This window comes from Oncorhynchus keta, chromosome 24, assembly GCF_023373465.1.
Source record: "Oncorhynchus keta strain PuntledgeMale-10-30-2019 chromosome 24, Oket_V2, whole genome shotgun sequence".
NCBI classification, from domain to species: domain Eukaryota; kingdom Metazoa; phylum Chordata; class Actinopteri; order Salmoniformes; family Salmonidae; genus Oncorhynchus; species Oncorhynchus keta.
The window spans coordinates 46003601-46021706 of NC_068444.1; the positions used below are offsets into that span (position 1 = coordinate 46003601).

The 18106-nt window shown below is 41.8% G+C and overlaps 1 protein-coding gene across 3 annotated transcripts in view; it reads right to left on the bottom strand.

Annotated features, from left to right (window-relative positions):
* LOC118357613 (retinoic acid receptor alpha-like) overlaps positions 1-11659 on the bottom strand; it is a 238458-nt gene extending 226799 nt beyond the window's left edge. For all 3 annotated transcript variants that reach the window (XM_035734906.2, XM_035734904.2, XM_052478388.1), the window contains exon 1: positions 11419-11659. The gene's annotated coding sequence lies outside the window, so the exon portion shown is untranslated. The remainder of the gene's footprint in view (positions 1-11418) is intronic.
* Positions 11660-18106: the final 6447 nt, after the last annotated feature.

Consider the following 18106-nt stretch of genomic DNA (forward strand, 5'->3'; position numbering starts at 1 on the left):
AAACTTTGTGAAAATTAATATTTGTGTCATTCAACTTTTGGCCACGACTGTAGGCTACTGTAGCAATCACTTTTGTTTAGGTCATCACAAGTCATTCATGATTTGAAATACAAATTTAGTTTTATAATAAAAGCGACCATTGAATAATTACATGCTGACCAGACAAGTCAGTCGCAAAATTTAGAAATCCATGTTATTCAATTATTACACCCACACTGCACACGCGCCAACGAGCGTCTGCTATGCCAAGGGCTAAAATAGAACTCCTTTCTATTTCTGACTAGAAACTGCCTCTCCAATCTTCTCATTGGTTTATAGAAGCAGGCACCCACGTGCCATCTCCTCATTGGTTATACCCACATGGGTGATTGAAAGACGAAATGTTTTGCCGGTTGTCGTGGTAATACTATGAAAGTGTAGATGCCAATCACCATATGTTCAAAGATGAAAAAGCCTGGAAGGAGGAGAGATGACTAGAAACGATTTGGTTGGCCGTTATGTGTGGATTAATTGTCGGAGTAGAGGACCTTGTTATTTTACCTGAAATGCACAACTCAATGTTTATATCCCAGGACAAATTAGCTATCAACAGCAAGCTTACTAGCTAAATTGCCATACATGTTTAATGCTTTTTCTGACCTGTCCCCAAATTAATGTCATTGGTTCAGAGTTTGTTTTGATATTTTAACCTGTGTGTCGTAATCGCGTTTGATGTAGGGGGACAATATTGATTTATGCACAATGGCGCGCAGCCGGTTTGGGTTCCGTGTTAGCGTAAACAATAAGTTAACCATTTCATTTTGGAAACTGCATTCACAAATTAATGTGACTGTTTTTAGTCTTTGCTGTAATATAGGATTCACAATTTTTTTGTACGCTTATAATTGATTTAGTGTTGTTTACATTGCTCTAAAAGGTAAAAAAATAATGAGCAATCGGGGGAGAAGAGCCTTAGTCAGGGAGGTGACCAAAACCTCAATGGTCACTGACAGAGCTAAAAAGTTATTCTGTGGAAATGGCAGAACCTTCCAGAAGGACAAGCATCTCTGCAGCACCAAATCAGGCCTTTATGGTAGAGTGGCCAGATGGATGCCCCTCAGTAAAAAGGCACGTGACAGCCCGCTAGGAGTTTACCAAATGGCACCTAAAGGGAGTCTTAAACCATGAAAAACAAGATTCTCTGGTGTGATGAAACCAAGCTTGAATCCTTTGGCCTGAATGCCAAGCGTCACGTCTGGAACAAACCTGGCACCATCCCTACGGTAAAACATGGTGGTGGCAGCATCATGCTGTGAAGATGTTTTTCAGCAGCAAGGACTGGGAGACTAGTCAGGATTGAGGCAAAGATGAACGGCGCAAAGTACAGAGAGATCCTTGATAAACCTGTTACAGAGTGCTCAGGACCTCAGACTGGGGCAAAGGGTCCCACGCTGTGCTTGTTCCTTACCCAATTTTTCTTGATCTCCAGTATTTTCTACATCTCGTCAAATTTATTCCATTCATCTGACTTCCCCCAACTCTTGAGCAACCAGTAAACAATTCCCGTTTCTAGTTTGTCACGTCCTCTGCACCCATTTTGCTGTCGCGTGTGTTACGGTGTTCAGTTTGTTTTAACCCATTTATTGATGCGATTTTGATATGCTATTGGGCAAGTTCATGTGATGCAAACATTTGTCACAGAGAGAGCGCTTGGGTTGAGGCAATGTTTTTCCTAAACAAATCCGGGACTTCGGTAACAGAACGTTTCAGTCTAAAATGGCTGTAATCATGTTACATCTTCAGCAACACGGACATCGCGATAAACCCTGTTGATGTTCTGTGATGGTCGCTGCAGCAAGGAGGAGTGACAGACAACGGGTGCTAGTCAGTCACTCGCCGTCTTTTTTTTTTAAACATCGCAGCAAGTCTAAGCTCGACCCAATCAAATCAATTGCTGGTCGGACTACATGGGACTAGGGACAGCCCTAGTCTTATTCTGATGACATTATGATCGATGCTTGACTGACATTTGACAAATATTCTTGCTCTTATCCATAGACTAGCCTACCCGCACTGTATTTGCAAGGTTTTGGGCGAGAGTGCAAATGTTTGTGACAAAGTATGGGTAGAGTTCAAAATGCAATGGAAAGTTTATGTACCAAATAAAAATCCAAAGCCAATGTACCAAAGAAGTACATTATGTGCACCATGTCGTTATGCAATGATTTATGGTGGAAACCCAAATGGTGACTATTTGCATATTTTACTTTGAGGATTCTAGACTATTCAGGTGAAAATCTGTCACCAATTGAATGGAAACCTAGCGAGTGACTGACGAGATGAAAACTACCAATGCGCTACCAAATTTCACAATTGCACCTTGTGGATTCTACATTTACAAATCTCAAAAGTTAGCTTAAAGTCTGACAGAATTCCCGCAGTGTGCCTATTGAGTATGGGTGGGCTGCCACTGGTAATGAAGAGGTTTCACTGCCTGCCTGGACAGGCTGGGAGGAGAATGAGCCTGGCTTTTTACAGCAGTGTGGATGTACTCAAAAAAAATAAATTGATACCATCGTTTTATGGAGAGGGGGATGATTAACTAACTACAAAAGAGCTCTTTCACTGGAAATGTCAGCCGTCAAGCTGAGAGACTGTCCGACTGGGCAATAGAGTCGATGAAATCCAAGTTACAAAATGGATGTGGAAAAATGTCATGGAATTGTATGACACTGCCACAATATCCCCACACAAATTGTGAAACGCAATAGGTCTCATGTGGTAAAAAAGATTTGGCCGACAGTGTGTACATGTACGAATGCCAGACCAATGTGAAATGTACCACAATAGACAGTATGAACACCATAACACAATTCATAGTAGCCTAAGTATTCAACCACCTCCTATAAAACAGTCTTCAAATGGATTGATAGACAAAGTTCATGTTAAACTATAGCTTTGTCTTTCACACAGAGATCAGAAAACAATGCTATGTAGGCTAAATCTGATCATAATCGCAATGTCTAAATCAATAGTCTATTCAATCACATTCAATAACAGCTCCGTGATTAGTCTTAAAACCTCTTAAGGAAGCTGCGAATTTTCGCAGCTTTTTGTTAAAAATCGCGCAACATTTCAGCGCCCTGCTATCCATGCCAGGAATGTAGTATATGCATATGATTAGTATGTGTGGATAGAAAACACTCAGACGTTTCTAAAACTGGTTAAATCACGGCTGTGACTATAACAGAACGTGCGTTTCATCGAAAAGTGCAGGAAAATCTGATCACTGAAAATGGGAAAATATATCCATGCGCAACTTCAACCAATTGTTAAAAGTGACCCACATTGAATGGGGCCGATGTTACAATACCTACAGTTTCCACACCATGTCAACAGTCTTGTCATTTGTCTCGGATTTGTTTCTTGGTCAAACCGAAACAAGGAAGCAGATTTCTTCCGGTCTCCGACAGGATGTTTTGGTTGAGAAATATCCGGACATGATTTCAACATTTACATTTACATTTAAGTCATTTAGCAGACGCTCTTATCCAGAGCGACTTACAAATTGGTGCATTCACCTTATGATATCCAGTGGAACAGCCACTTTACAATAGTGCATCTATATAATAATAATAATAATAATATATGCCATTTAGCAGACGCTTTTATCCAAAGCGACTTACAGTCATGTGTGCATACATTCTACGTATGGGTGGTCCCGGGATCGAACCCACTACCCTGGCGTTACAAGCACCATGCTCTACCAACTGAGCTACAGGACCCACCAAGATCTAAATCTTAAAGGGGGGTGAGAAGGATTACTTATCCTATCCTAGGTATTCCTTAAAGAGGTGGGGTTTCAGGTGTCTCCGGAAGGTGGTGATTGACTCCGCTGTCCTGGCGTCGTGAGGGAGTGTGTTCCACCATTGGGGGGCCAGAGCAGCGAACAGTTTTGACTGGGCTGAGCGGGAACTGTATTTCCTCAGTGGTAGGGAGGCGAGCAGGCCAGAGGTGGATGAACGCAGTGCCCTTGTTTGGGTGTAGGGCCTGATCAGAGCCTGGAGGTACTGAGGTGCCGTTCCCTTCACAGCTCCGTAGGCAAGCACCATGGTCTTGTAGCGGATGCGAACTTAAACTGGAAGCCAGTGGAGAGAGCGGAGGAGCGGGGTGACGTGAGAGAACTTGGGAAGGTTGAACAACAGACGGGCTGCGGCGTTCTGGATGAGTTGTAGGGGTTTAATGGCACAGGCAGGGAGCCCAGCCAACAGCGAGTTGCAGTAATCCAGACGGGAGATGACAAGTGCCTGGATTAGGACCTGCGCCGCTTCCTGTGTGAGGCAGGGTCGTACTCTGCGGATGTTGTAGAGCATGAACCTACAGGAACGGGCCACCGCCTTGATGTTAGATGAGAACGACAGGGTGTTGTCCAGGATCACGCCAAGGTTCTTAGCGCTCTGGGAGGAGGACGTGGAGGAGGACGTGGAGCTAAAGAATAAACATCGCCCCGTGATAATTTTGATAGATTATTAACGTTTACTAATACCTAAAGTTGCATTACAAAAGTATTTCGAAGTGTTTTGTGAAAGTTTATCGTCAACTTTTTTAATTTAAAAAAATTACGTTGCGTTATCAAACTCAGTTTTTTCCTTGATTACACAGTCTTCATAGATCGATATCTAGGCTATATATGGACCGCTTTAATCTAAAAAAAAATACCCAAATAAATGTTTATGGGACATCTAGGAGTGCCAAGAAAGAATCTTGTCAAAGGTAATGAATGTTTTATATTTTATTTCTGTGTTTTGGGTAGCGCCGGCTAACGCAAAACCTGTCGTGTTAGGTGACGTTGCAGTATTTTGGGGGTACATGCTATCAGATAATAGCTTCTCATGCTTTTGCCGAAAAGCATTTTACAAATCTGACTTGGTGGATAGATTCACAACGAGTGTAGCTTTAATTCACTACCTTGAATGTGTATTTTAATGAAAGTTTAATGAAAGTTTGAGTTTTATCAAAAACTATAGGTGGCGCTCTGAAATTCCGCTGAGTGATGTTCCTGCGACATCCTTAAGAAGCTTAGCCTCATTTAAAAAGAAAACAGACCTAAAATCTTCAGGAATATTAAACTGGTGAGGGACTTCAAATATAACCGATTATCCATTCTAGGCTGTTTTTTCCTGATTAAATTATACAATAGCCGATAATATTAAGGTCTCACAGCAGCCTCCTTGCATTTCTCAGATAACAATGGCCTTGGTCTCTAAATTCCAAATCTGAGATTTAGGTACAGTTGAAGTCGGAAGTTTAGACACCTTAGCCAAATACATTTAAACTCAGTTTCTCACAATTCCTGACATTTAATCCTAGTCAAAATTTAGGATCACCACTTTATTTTAAGAAATGTGAAATGCCATAATAATAGTAGAGAATTATTTACTTCAGCTTTTATTTATTTCATCACATTCCCAGTGGGTCAGAAGATTACAGACACTCAATTAGTATTTGGTAGCATTGTCTATAAATTGTTTAACTTGGGTCAAACATTTCAGGTAGCCTTCCAAAATAAATTGGGTGAATTTTGGCCCATTCCAGAGCTGGTGTAACTGAGTCAGGTTTGTAGAACTCCTTGCTCGCACACGCTTTTTCAGTTCTGCCCACACATTTTATACCATGATTGAGGTCAGGGCTTTGTGATGGCCACTCCAATATCTTGACTTTGTTGTCCTTAAGCCATTTTGCCACAACTTTGGAAGTATGCTCGGGGCCATTGACCATTTGGAAGACCTATTTGCAACCAAGCTTTAACTTCCTGACTGATGTCTTGAGATGTTGCTTCAATATATCCACATAATGTCCCTTCCTCATATTGCCATCTATTTTGTGAAGTGCACCAGTCCCTCCTGCAGCAAAGCACCCCCACAACATGATGCTGCCACCCCTGTGCTTCACAGTTGGGATGGTGTTACTCAGCTTGCAAGCATCCCCTTTTCCCTCCAAACATAACGATGGTCATTATGGCCAAACAGTTCTATTGTTGTTTCATCAAACCAGAGGACATTTATCCAGGAAGTACGATCTTTGTCCCTATGTGCAGTTGCAAAATGTAGTCTGGCTTTTTTAATGGCGGTTTTGGAGCAGTGGCTTCTTCCTTGCTGAGCAGCCTTTTAGGTTGTCGATATAGGGACTCGTTTTACTGTGGATATAGATACAGTTGGGCAAAAAAGTATTTAGTCAGCCACCAATTATGCAAGTTCTCCCACTTAAAAAGATGAGGCCTGTAATTTTCATCATAGGTACACTTCAACTATGACAGACAAAATGAGAAGAAAAAAAATCCAGAAATCACATTGTAGGATTTTTTTTATTTGCAACTTATGGTGGAAAATAAGTATTTGGTCACCTACAAACAAGCAAGATTTCTGGCTCTCAGACCTGTAACTTCTTCAAGAGGCTCCTCTGTCCTCCACTCGTTACACCGTATTAATGGCACCTGTTTGAACTTGTTATCAGTATGAAAGACACCTGTCCACAACCTCAAACAGTCACACTCCAAACTCCACTATGGCCAAGACCAAAGAGCTGTCAAAGGACACCAGAAACAAAATTGCAGACCTGCACCAGGCTGGGAAGACAATCTACAATAGGTAAGCAGCTTGGTTTGAAGAAATCAACTGTGGGAGCAATTATTAGGAAATGGAAGACATACAAGACCACTGATAATCTCCCTCGATCTGGGCCTCCACGCAAGATGTCACCCCGTGGGGTCAAAATGATCCCAGGAACGGTGAGCAAAAATCCCAGAACCACACAGGGGGACCTAGTGAATGACCTGCAGAGAGCTGGGACCAAAGTAAAAAAGCCTACCATCAGTAACACACTACGCCGCCAGGGACCAAAAACCTCCTTCCATCAGCAAGGGCATTGAAGATGAAACGTGGCTGGGTCTTTCAGCATGACAATGATCCCAAACACACCGCCCGAGCAACAAAGTAGTGGTTTCGTAAGAAGCATTTCAAGGTCCTGGAGAGGCCTAGCCCATCTCCAGATCTCAAGCCCATAGAAAATATTTGGAGGGAGTTGAAAGTCTGTGTTGCCCAACAACAGCCCCAAAACATCACTGCTCTAGAGGAGATCTGCATGGAGGAATGGGTCAAAATACCAGCAACAGTGTGCGAAAACCTTGTGAAGACTTACAGAAAACATTTGACCTGTGTCATTGCCAACAAAGGGTATGTAACAAAATATTGAGATCAACTTTTGTTATTGATCAAATACTTATTTTCCACCATATTTTGCAAATAAATTCATTAAAAATCCTACAATGTGATTTTCTGGATTTTTTTTTATCAGTGTCTGTCATAGTTGACGTGTACCTATGATAAATTACAGGCCTCTCATCTTTAAGTGGGAGAACTTGCACAATTGGTGGCTGACTAAATACTTTTTTGCCCCACTATGTTTGAGGAACTTTAATTATGGGATTTCTGTTTTGAATTCGGCGCTCTGCAGTTTCACTGGCTGTTGACGAGGTGAGACGCTACCGTCCCACATACCCTAGAGAGGTTAACAAGAAATTTGTGGAGTGGTTGAAAAACGAGTTAATGACTCGTAGACTTCCGACTTCAACTGTATATTAGAATTGTAACTTGAGGTGAGGTGCCCTGCCACTAAGACTTAAATGAAGTGGAGTTATTCTACTACTCGAACCTAATTGCGCTCTCTCCCTCATGAACACGGGAGAGCTGTGCACGCTGACATGTAATGATTATTTAATACCATCAAAGCCATAAAGGGAGAAATAAAAGGAGTCAATATAAAAAAGGGGGGTGTGTGACTTAACCCTTTCATCATGCACAGGGAGGACTAGGAGAGTAGGAAAACAGACAGACTGTATTGAGACAGAATCTGTATGTGTGAGCTGGCCTGTCAAACCCCCATCAGCCTGGCTGACTCGAGCTCCCATATCCCTACATCACAGGGGCTTTACTTCCCCAATCCACTCTTCACCCCTGCTAGCGGCTCCCACCCTCCTGCTCTCAGTCTTTCCCACACTCACCCCATTCCCAAAAGCAGCAGCTATGTCAGCAAGCACCTCAGCCAAAACGACTATAACATTGCAATTTATTTCTACTCATTCAGCAAGAGTGGCAATAGCAAAAAAACAACTTTCTCTCAACACAGAAACCAACATGTCTTTATGAAAAACAACTAAAGAGAGCCGGAAGACTGACACCACACTACTGCGCATTATAACAAACCCCAAATGTCTGATGTCTTTTTTTTCCATAACAGGGATCAGAAGCCTCAGCTCTCGAAACTGTGGTTTCACTCAGATCTGAGCTCCTCGCTACTGAAATAAAACCCACACAACTCTGGCGTCTTGGGGAGCGAGTGGGTCGACCTGGTTGAGGTATTCACCATTTAGCGAGGGCCTTGTGACATCTCTGGGGTAACCTGCCATTGTGGGGGACCCATCTCATCTGTCACAACCTGATGAGTTTCTCCTGCACAGTCTCAGCCTTGAGAGGCAGGCAAACACCGGTTAAACTGAAAACAAGGGACAGACAGGGCTGTGGTAAGGCTACTCACCACTATGGGCCTCTGCTAAGCGAACTTCAAATGTGTTGAGATTTCCTTTTTGGTATAATCTCTAAACCAAATTTAGAAGTACGCTCTTTCACTACAATCAGTGGTGCAAACATCTCTGCCTACCCCTGAACCACACCACATTGCTAGGAGTCTTGCTCCCCAGATCTTGTTAGACATGGGTGAGTTTGGCAGACAGACTATTTAGCAACAGTGTCATTTGAACAACATCTCTTTACCTTCAACAAGAATCTACAGATAGTAAAAGGCCAGTATTAGGAATAACACTGGGCATTTCCAAACACAAATCAGCGGCTCTGTGGGATACACATCTCATGTCCTGCAGTAAAGGTCTCCAAATGGGAACGCTCTCCCACCATCCTCCAATAACCCATCTCACTTCATCTGGCAAAAACAACTTGTTCCAAATGTTACAAGAAAACAGAAAAAGTCAGCCCATGTGAAAAATAAATTGCCAGGAGCTTGAGTCACTATCATGTTTTTCAGAGCGAAGTCAAATAATATTTTCCTTTCCCCGTGTCACACTTGACTATCATTTTGAAGAGGAATGGGGGGGGGTCCTGTCCGACTTAAGATGTATGGAGAGGAGGCAAAGTGAGTGAGCCATCGCCTCCATTGTGATGACACATTTACCGCCATGTGAAACCAAGTCGTGTGAGACTTCTAAGTCTAACTGGCATCGCTCACACAAGACGGAAACCAACTTTCCGGAGAAGACAAGTCGCTCAAAAACATTCTGGACTTGAGAAAAAGCAGTTCACTCTTCTGCCTCTAATTATATCTGCATGCAAAACACTGTCCTTGGCTATACAATAGAGTTTTGCTGCTATTCTAAAACACATTGTACAGTCTAACCCTCAATCCTAGAATAGACAACCAACCAAAAAGAACATGTCTGCACTAGCATAGACAGTATCTGCCACAAGAGAAGCTGATGAACACGTTGATTGGATGTGCCTGCAAGGCTGAAGTTGGGCTGGCTGGCTCCGCTCTCATGTGTGTCCATATGGCATACTGTAGCCTATCAGTTCAACAAACTCATAACACAGTGACCACATCTCAGATCCTGTTGCCCTTGAGGGGAGAAAGGCGAACCCAAGAACGATTGGATCGTTGACGGACACAGGGTACCAGACCAGTGTGTAGGTTAAATCCCTCACACGGGCCCATCATGAGTTGAGGACAAAACGTCTACTACGATTGAATCATTTTCAACAGACCTGAAGGAACAAAAGCCAAGGGCAGTTAATGTTACAGTACCTTTCAGGATTAGCCCACTATAGTGGGGCTCCTGAGTGGCGCAGCAGTCTAAGGAACTGCATCTCAGTGCTAGAGGCGTCACTACAGACCCTGGTTCAATTACACACTGTATCACACCCGGCTGTGATTGAGAGTCCCATAGGGCGGCGCACAATTAGCCCAGTGTAGTCCGGGTTAGGGTTTGGCCAGGGTAGGCAGTCATTGTAAATAAGAATTTAACTTGCCTAGTTAAATAAATAAAAAGTTCAATAGTGATAGTCATAACAGTTGTGAACGTACTGCTTGGTTAGGTTAGAACTGACTAGGGCATATCCAGCTATGGCTACGGCACAACATGCATCTGTGATTCACACCATGAGGAGAGGTGACAGGGTGGGAAAATCCTCAGACACACCAAATTTCCCCACTCGGCAACTAAGCCTCCAATGCATCTTGCGCTGAATGTCACAGGGTTTCTGTAGAAAAGGGCACATACCTTTTTCACATTACACAGCCAGTCTTAGACACAGTAATGGAACAATCCATATGAATGCATTATTTGATAAGATATTTTATGGTGCATGATTGATTTAACAGAGTGATTAGAATACCTAATCATACAGAATCACAAAAGGAAATATTACAGATCTAAATAAGAAACTTTTTTTAATGACTTAACACAATATATTTGCAAGAAATTGGTAACAATAAATAAAAAAAAGACCAAATCAGCAAAATTGAGATTGTGGCAACATGTACTGCCTGGTGTAATGTTAATAATCATGCGTCATAGGTATTATGACATTTTATTTGTCAGCTGCTCCTCTGAAGGTATTTTATCTTGAAAAAAACCTCAACAAATGTGAGGGGGGGGGGTTCTGTCAGTGTGGCTTACATTGCAGTCGTTTGCTGAAATAAAAACACTTGAACACACGGTTTTGGGAATAAGTGTGCACACACAGTATTTTGGGATTGATTAACATCCATATTCCATTGTCTTGGCTCGCAATGAAGCAAGAATTGTGTGCAACAGAAACAACTATAGTGGTTTAGCAATCTGAGCAACACTCATAACATGGTAAACACAGTGAAAAGTTTACAAACTGGGTGACCTTGCTACAAGGATTGGCGATGTAAATATCGAGTCAACTGTCAGCCTGTCAAAATGCGGTTAGCCAACAAATCGCTACTTATCGCTTGACGATGCTTACGTTTAGATTGTATTGCGTGGTCTATTTCATTCATGCGAAAATAATACGGCAAAAATTGATAAATAACTGGTTTGCTATCTAATTAGAGAAGCCAGCCGACGCGTTGATAGTGTAACCAGAGTCAATCACGAGATTCATAACGAAATCTCACATCCCGCCGAACTGACATGCATATAACATAGAAATCTTATAACGTTCGTGCACGAAATAAACTGGCAATGTAAGACGCAACTGAAAATACGGTTTGTCGTCGGGCTGAAGGAGTTCAACTGTTCGTGACATTTGCCTGTCGGTTTATGTTCATTTTGAACTGGACCGCACACTGTCCAAATGTTGACAAGGTAAAGCCACCTCAAATAACAAGTGTCACAACAAATACCTTGAACCTGTTGCCTTCTCCTCCTGGTTCCGTGGTTGGTGGAAGTTGCGCCTAGTATAATTGTTTTGATACTCCGAGGTTTTTGAGTGAAAAACATTTAGCAGTGGATAACAGCCAGTGTCGTGCCAAACTACCCTCCGGCAATTCGTCGATGAGAGGCGGTGAACGGATTTCAGTGAGCAGAGAAGTTGAGAAGAGCTTTCGCAGCGGAGCCATTGAAGTCACGTGCTCCGGCAGTGAAAATCAACACCACCACTCTCTCTCCGCCCCTTCTTCATTTATGGGGTGGTCCGCTGTCCTGAAAAAAAGAGATACTTCAGGATTTTGGCCAGTTTGTAGTCTTAAAAGCAGGGGGAAAAGTTACACTATATATACAAAAGTATGTGGACATACTCTTCAAATTAGTGGATTCGGCCAGCCATACCCGTTGCTGACAGGTGTATAAAACGAGCTTACAGCCATGCAATCTCCATAGCCAAACATTGGCAGTAGAATGGCCTTACTGAGCTCAGTGACTTTCAACGTGGCACTGTCATAGGATACCACCTTTCCAACAAGTCAGTTCATCAAATTACTGCCCTGCTCGAGCTACCCTGATCAACTGTAAATGCTGTTATGGTGAAGTGGAAACAAGTAGGAGCGACAACGGCTCAGCCGTGGTGTGGTAGGCCACACAAGCTTACAGTAGCTTGTGCAAATCATGTGTCCTTGGTTGCAACACTCACTACTGAGTTCCAAATTGCCTTTGGAAGCAATGTCAAGACAATAACTGTTCGTAGGGGGCTTCATGAAATGGGTTTCCATGGCCAAGCAGCCGCACACAAACCTAGATCACTATGCGTAATGCCAAGTGATGGCCGGAGTGGTGTAAAGCTCGCCATCATTGGATCATGATTCATCATCTGGCAGTCTGACGCTACCTGCACCAATGCATAGTACCAACTGTAAAGTTTGGTGGATGAAGAATGGTCTTGGGCTGTTTTTCATGGTTTGGGCAAGGCCCCTTAGTTCCAGTGAAGGGAAAACTTAATGCTTCAGCATACAATGACATTCTAGACGATTCTGTGCTTCCAACTTTGTGGTAACGGTTTGGGGAAGGCCCTTTCCTATTTCACCATGACAATGCCCCTGTGCACAAAGCGAGATCCGTACAGAAATGTTTTGTCGAGATCGGTGTAGAATAACTTGACTGGCCTGCACAGAGCCCTGACCTCAACCCCATCGAACGAAGACCTTTTGGATGAATTGGAACACAGACTGCAAGCCAGGCCTAATCACTAATGCTGTTGTGGCTGAATGGAAGCAAGTCCCAGCAGCAATGTTCCAACATCTAGTGGAAAGCCTTCCCAGAAGAGTGGAGGCTGTTATAGCAGCAAAGGTGGGACCAACTCCATATTAATGCCCATGATTTTGGAATGAGATGTTCAGCAAGCAGGTGTCCACATACTTATGGTAATGTAGTGTATCTCAGTTTGTTTTTATTTTTATTTAACCTTAATTTTACTAGGCAAGTCGGTTAAGAACAAATTCTGATTTACAATGACAGCCTAGGAACAGTGGGTTAACTGCCTTGTTCAGGGGCAGAACAACAGATTTTTACCTTTTCAGATCGGGTATTCGATCTAGTAACCTTTTTTTTTTAAGTATCCCGATTGCAAACTGACATTTTGATAACTGGCCCAACTCTCTAACCACTAGGCTACCTGTTCAGCCATTCCTGTGTTTGAAAATCAACGGGGAATAGGGTTTCGGGATAAACAAAGAAAAATAAGGTCTGAGGTTCTATGAGATAATACCAGTCAGATAACCTTGATGAATATGAATATGTGGACAACTACAAATACCTAGGTGTCTGGTTAGACTGTAAACTCTCCTTCCAGACTCACATTAAGCATCTCCAATCCAAAATTAAATCAGCTTCCTATTTTGCAACAAAGCATCCTTCACTCATGCTGCCAAACATACCCTCGTAAAACGGACTATCCTACCGATCCTTGACTTCGGCAATGTCATTTACAAAATAGCCTCCAACACTCTACTCAGCAAATTTGATGCAGTCTATCACAGTGCCATCCGTTTTGTCACCAAAGCCCCATATACCCCTCGCTACATATTCATCGCCAAACCCACTGGCTCCAGGTCATCTATAAGTCTTTGCTAGGTAAAGCCTCGCCTTATCTCAGCTCACTGGTCACTATAGCAGCACCCACCCATAGCACGCGCTCCAGCAGGTATATTTCACTGGTCACCCCCAAAGCCAATTCCTCCTTCGGCCGCCTTTACTTCCAGTTCTCTGGTGCCAATGACTGGAACGAACTGCAAATGTCACTGAAGCGGGAGACTCATATCTCCCTCACTAGCTTTAAGCACCAGCTGTCAGAGCACCTCATAGATCACTGTATCTGTACATAGCCCATCTGTAATTAGCCCATCCAATTACCTCATCCCCATACTGTTATCTATTTGATTTATTTTGCTCCTTTGCACCCCAGTATCTCTACTTGTACACTCATCTTCTACACATCTGTCACTCCAGTGTTTAATTGCTATATTGTAATTATTTCACCACTATGGCCTATTTATTGCCTTACCTCCGTTATCCTACGTCATTTGCACACACTGTATATATACTTTTTCTATTGTATTATTGACTGTGTGTGTGTTTATTCCATGTGTAACTCTGTGTTGTTGTTTGTGTTGCACTGCTTTGCTTAATCTTGGCCAGGTCGCAGTGGTAAATGATAACTTGTTCTCAACTAGCCTACCTGGTTAAATAAAGGTGAAATAAAATAAATAATTAAATAATAATTATAAAGCCTTCATGTGTTTTTTCTTATTACATGAATGCTTCAAAATTCACAAAAAGTGACTTCAGCTGATGAAGATTATCTCATAGAACAAAACTCATAAGATTTTCTAAGCCTACTTTTTTTCCAAAAACCCTATAAAAACGGCATTCATTTCTACATAGGCTTTGTCCTACATACCAGTTAGTGCCTACAAAAAGATGCCATTGCTATTTCTCTCTATTTGGCCCTTTATCTACTTCCCCAGAGTCAGATGGCCTCGTGGAGAGCATTTGTATGTCCCTGTGTACAGTATGAAGGAAGTTAGAGGTACTGTACTTTCATGAGCCAATGCTAACTAGCATTATCGCAATGACTGAAAGTGGTATCCAGAAATGGTATCCATGAGTTCATCTGACTCTGGGGAAGTAGATAAAGGGCCTCGCTGCCAAAATCACAAAGTATCCCTCAGATGTGCAGACAGTTTGTCTCTCATGATATTATCACAAATTTTATAGATATTTGTATTTATAAAAATCTTTGATATTATCTTATGATATTGTATTGAAATTGGAGTATAAGGAGGGTGCCTTGCTAAAGCAAACATTTATGATTATATTACTATTTCATACTTGCAAGTTGTCAGATAATGACATATCATGAAAACATTTTGCTTGGATTTACAAAATAAACAAAAACAACTTTGATTATATTACCAATTGAATAACATGTTATTGCATTTATCGTCTTGATAGATAAAGATGTTTATTATATCGACAGTCAGACCTAAATTAGAGATGGACAAGCAATCGTTCTGTGTTTAACCTCTACAATATATCTTGGCACAGCATCCCTTTACAGTACAAAGACTGTAATACGATTGAATTAGGTATGGTGTATTGGGAGTCAGCTGAGCATTATTTGTTGTGCGAACAGTAGAGGGAAAGCACACATTTGTTTCTGCCCTTCAGGTTTGTTTGTTTATTTGTTGCTTTCCATGTCAAAACTTACTGCCAGAATTTAGAACATTATGTGAGAGGTTGCATTTGTGGACATCCTGGGACACACCACAGTCATTGAGATACTATACTTATCCCCCATTTGCAACCCACCGCAAAGTTGACTGTTTGTCTCCTTCTCTGCAAACCTTGTATTGCGGGCGGCTATTCCCTGTCTTTCCTGGATGTTTTTCCAATGCCTACCAGGCTGCTGCAACATTGCTGTGAGTGGCACTGAGCTGTGTCAACGGTCCCACATCAGCACAGAAGTGAGGAATGCTGTGCTGGGGGTGACATGGGGGGACACAGTCATATGCCAGGACTGAGGACTCAGAGCAGCTCAAAGTGCGTTTTGGTGCAATTGGTTGCTGTCAAAATAGAGAGTATGAATGTGAGCAGATTTAGGCCTATTTCACAGGATTTTGGAAGGTGAAATTAGGCCCTGGCGTGATATCCTTATGTTCACAGATGTATGAAGAGTATACATTACATTTACATTTACATTTAAGTCATTTAGCAGACGCTCTTATCCAGAGCGACTTACATCCATTTGCCTGCAGACAGACTATGGAACTTGGTACAGCTGCATCCTGGATGTGCAGTCAAGTTTATCATCTAATGTTAGGAGGAGTGCAGTACTGTATCTTAATGGACTTATTGTATGGTACTGAACAGCTCCTATTTCGGTATGAGTTCAGTGCATGGCCATAAGGAAGATATGTCATGCATAGTGCATACTGTAATACCACGCCGTGCATGTTTTATGCATGCTTTGCATAATCAACTTTACACAAAAATATAGGCTCAGGGATATCAAGCATAGTACAGTGAGTTATGTAGTGCATATTTCATGTAATGCTTTATATAACCTACTATACAACAAGGGGGAAATCATGGGTTTGACATAGTTGAGAGCTCAAAGGCTGCAAATTTGTATCGCATCTTTTAACTTCTTCGATATAGGGGGCGCTCTTTTAATTTTTGGATGAAAAACGTTCCCGTTTTAAACAAGATATTTTGTCACGACAAGATGCTCGACTATGCATATAATTGACCGCTTTGGAAAGAAAACACTGACGTTTCCAAAACTGCAAAGATATTGTCTGTGCGTGCCACAGAACTGATGTTACAGAAAAAACCCAGATAAAAATACAATCAGGAAGTGCCGCATTTTTTAAAACTGCCTCATGGCAATGACTTATATGGCTGTTCCTTATATGGCTGTAGAGGAGCAAGGAGTCAGCTTACCTTTTCTACGTTTTCCCTAAGGTGTCTGCAGCATTGTGACATATTGGTAGGTATATCATTGGAAGATCGACCCTAAGAGACTACATTTACCAGGTGGTCGCTTGGTGTCCTCCGTTGCAATTATTGCGTAATCTCCAGCTGCAAGTACTTTTCCGTTTGCTACTTAGGAGAAACCCAACTGCCACAAAGGATTTATCATCGAATAGATATGTGAAAAACACCTTGAGGATGATTCTAAACAATGATTGCCATGTTTCTGTCGATATTATGGAGTTAATTTGGAAAAAAGTTCGGCATTGTAGTGAATTAATTTTCGTTTTTTTTTTCATAGCCAAAAGTGATGAACAAAACGGAGTGATTTCTCCTACACAAATAATATTTTTGGAAAAAATGAACATTTGCTATCAAACTGAGTCTCCTCATTGAAACCATCCGAAGTTCTTCAAAGGTAAATGATTTTATTTGAATGCTTTTCTTGTTTTTGTGAAAATGTTGCCTGCTGAATGCTAGACTTAATGCTATGCTAGGCTATCAATACTCTTACACAAATGCTTGTGTAGCTTTGGTTGAAAAGCATATTTTGAAAATCTGAGATGACAGTGTTGTTAACAAAAGGCTAAGCTTGTGTTTCAATATATTTATTTACTTTCATTTGCGATTTTCATGAATAGAAAAAGTTGCGTTATGCTAATGCGTTATTGTTGAAGTATTTTTCTGTCGATTTCTCAGCCAAGCAGGATGAACAAACGTGACTTTTTTCGCCTACAAAAATATTATTTTTGAAAAAAAGGAACATTTGCTATCTAACTGGGAGTCTCCTGAGTGAAAGCATCTGAAGTTCTTCAAAGGTAAATTATTTAATTTGGTTGCTTTTCTTATTTTTGTGAAAATATTGCCTGCTGCCAGCACAGCCTAGCATAGCATTATGCCATGCTAAACTTACACAAATGCTTGTCTAGCTTTGGCTGTAACGCATATTTTGAAAATCTGAGATGACAGTGTTGTTAACAAAAGGCTAAGCTTGTGTTTGAATATATTTATTTCATTTCATTTGCGATTTTCTTGAATAGGAAACGTTGCGTTATGGTAATGTAATTGAGGCTATGATTACGCTCCCGGATACGGGATTGCTCGTCGCTAGAGGTTAAAGCATCACACCTGATGTCACAAGGAGTGACACAGCTGTCTGTAAAGGTTGACTCTGTGATTTATGTATGTCGAGGTATTCATGTATTTGGCCTGTATAGCTTCGGTTGGCATGACATTTTTGCTGACTATCACTGAGGTTTTTTTTTTTTAAAGCAGCAGGCTGAAATTATTTCAGGCTGGCTACGATTCGTCATTCACTCTACACATTGTAAACGCTCATCCTTTTAGCATCAAGAATAAGACCCTTTAAGAGGCATGACATGCATGGCGCTCAAAGAGTCTTCACAGTGCTATCCTGATCCTGGAATCCGGAAGCGAGGCGGCCCGAAAACTACTTGAATTACGTCAAGACTCCCGTAGTGTGGCAGACTACGCTGCAGACATTTCACACGTTGGCCACCGAGAGTGCCTGGAATCGGGAGTCCCTATTCGATACCTTCCTTCACGGATTTTCAGAGGTGATAAAAGATGAGCTAGCTGCTCGGGTGTTTCCGGTGGACCTCGATT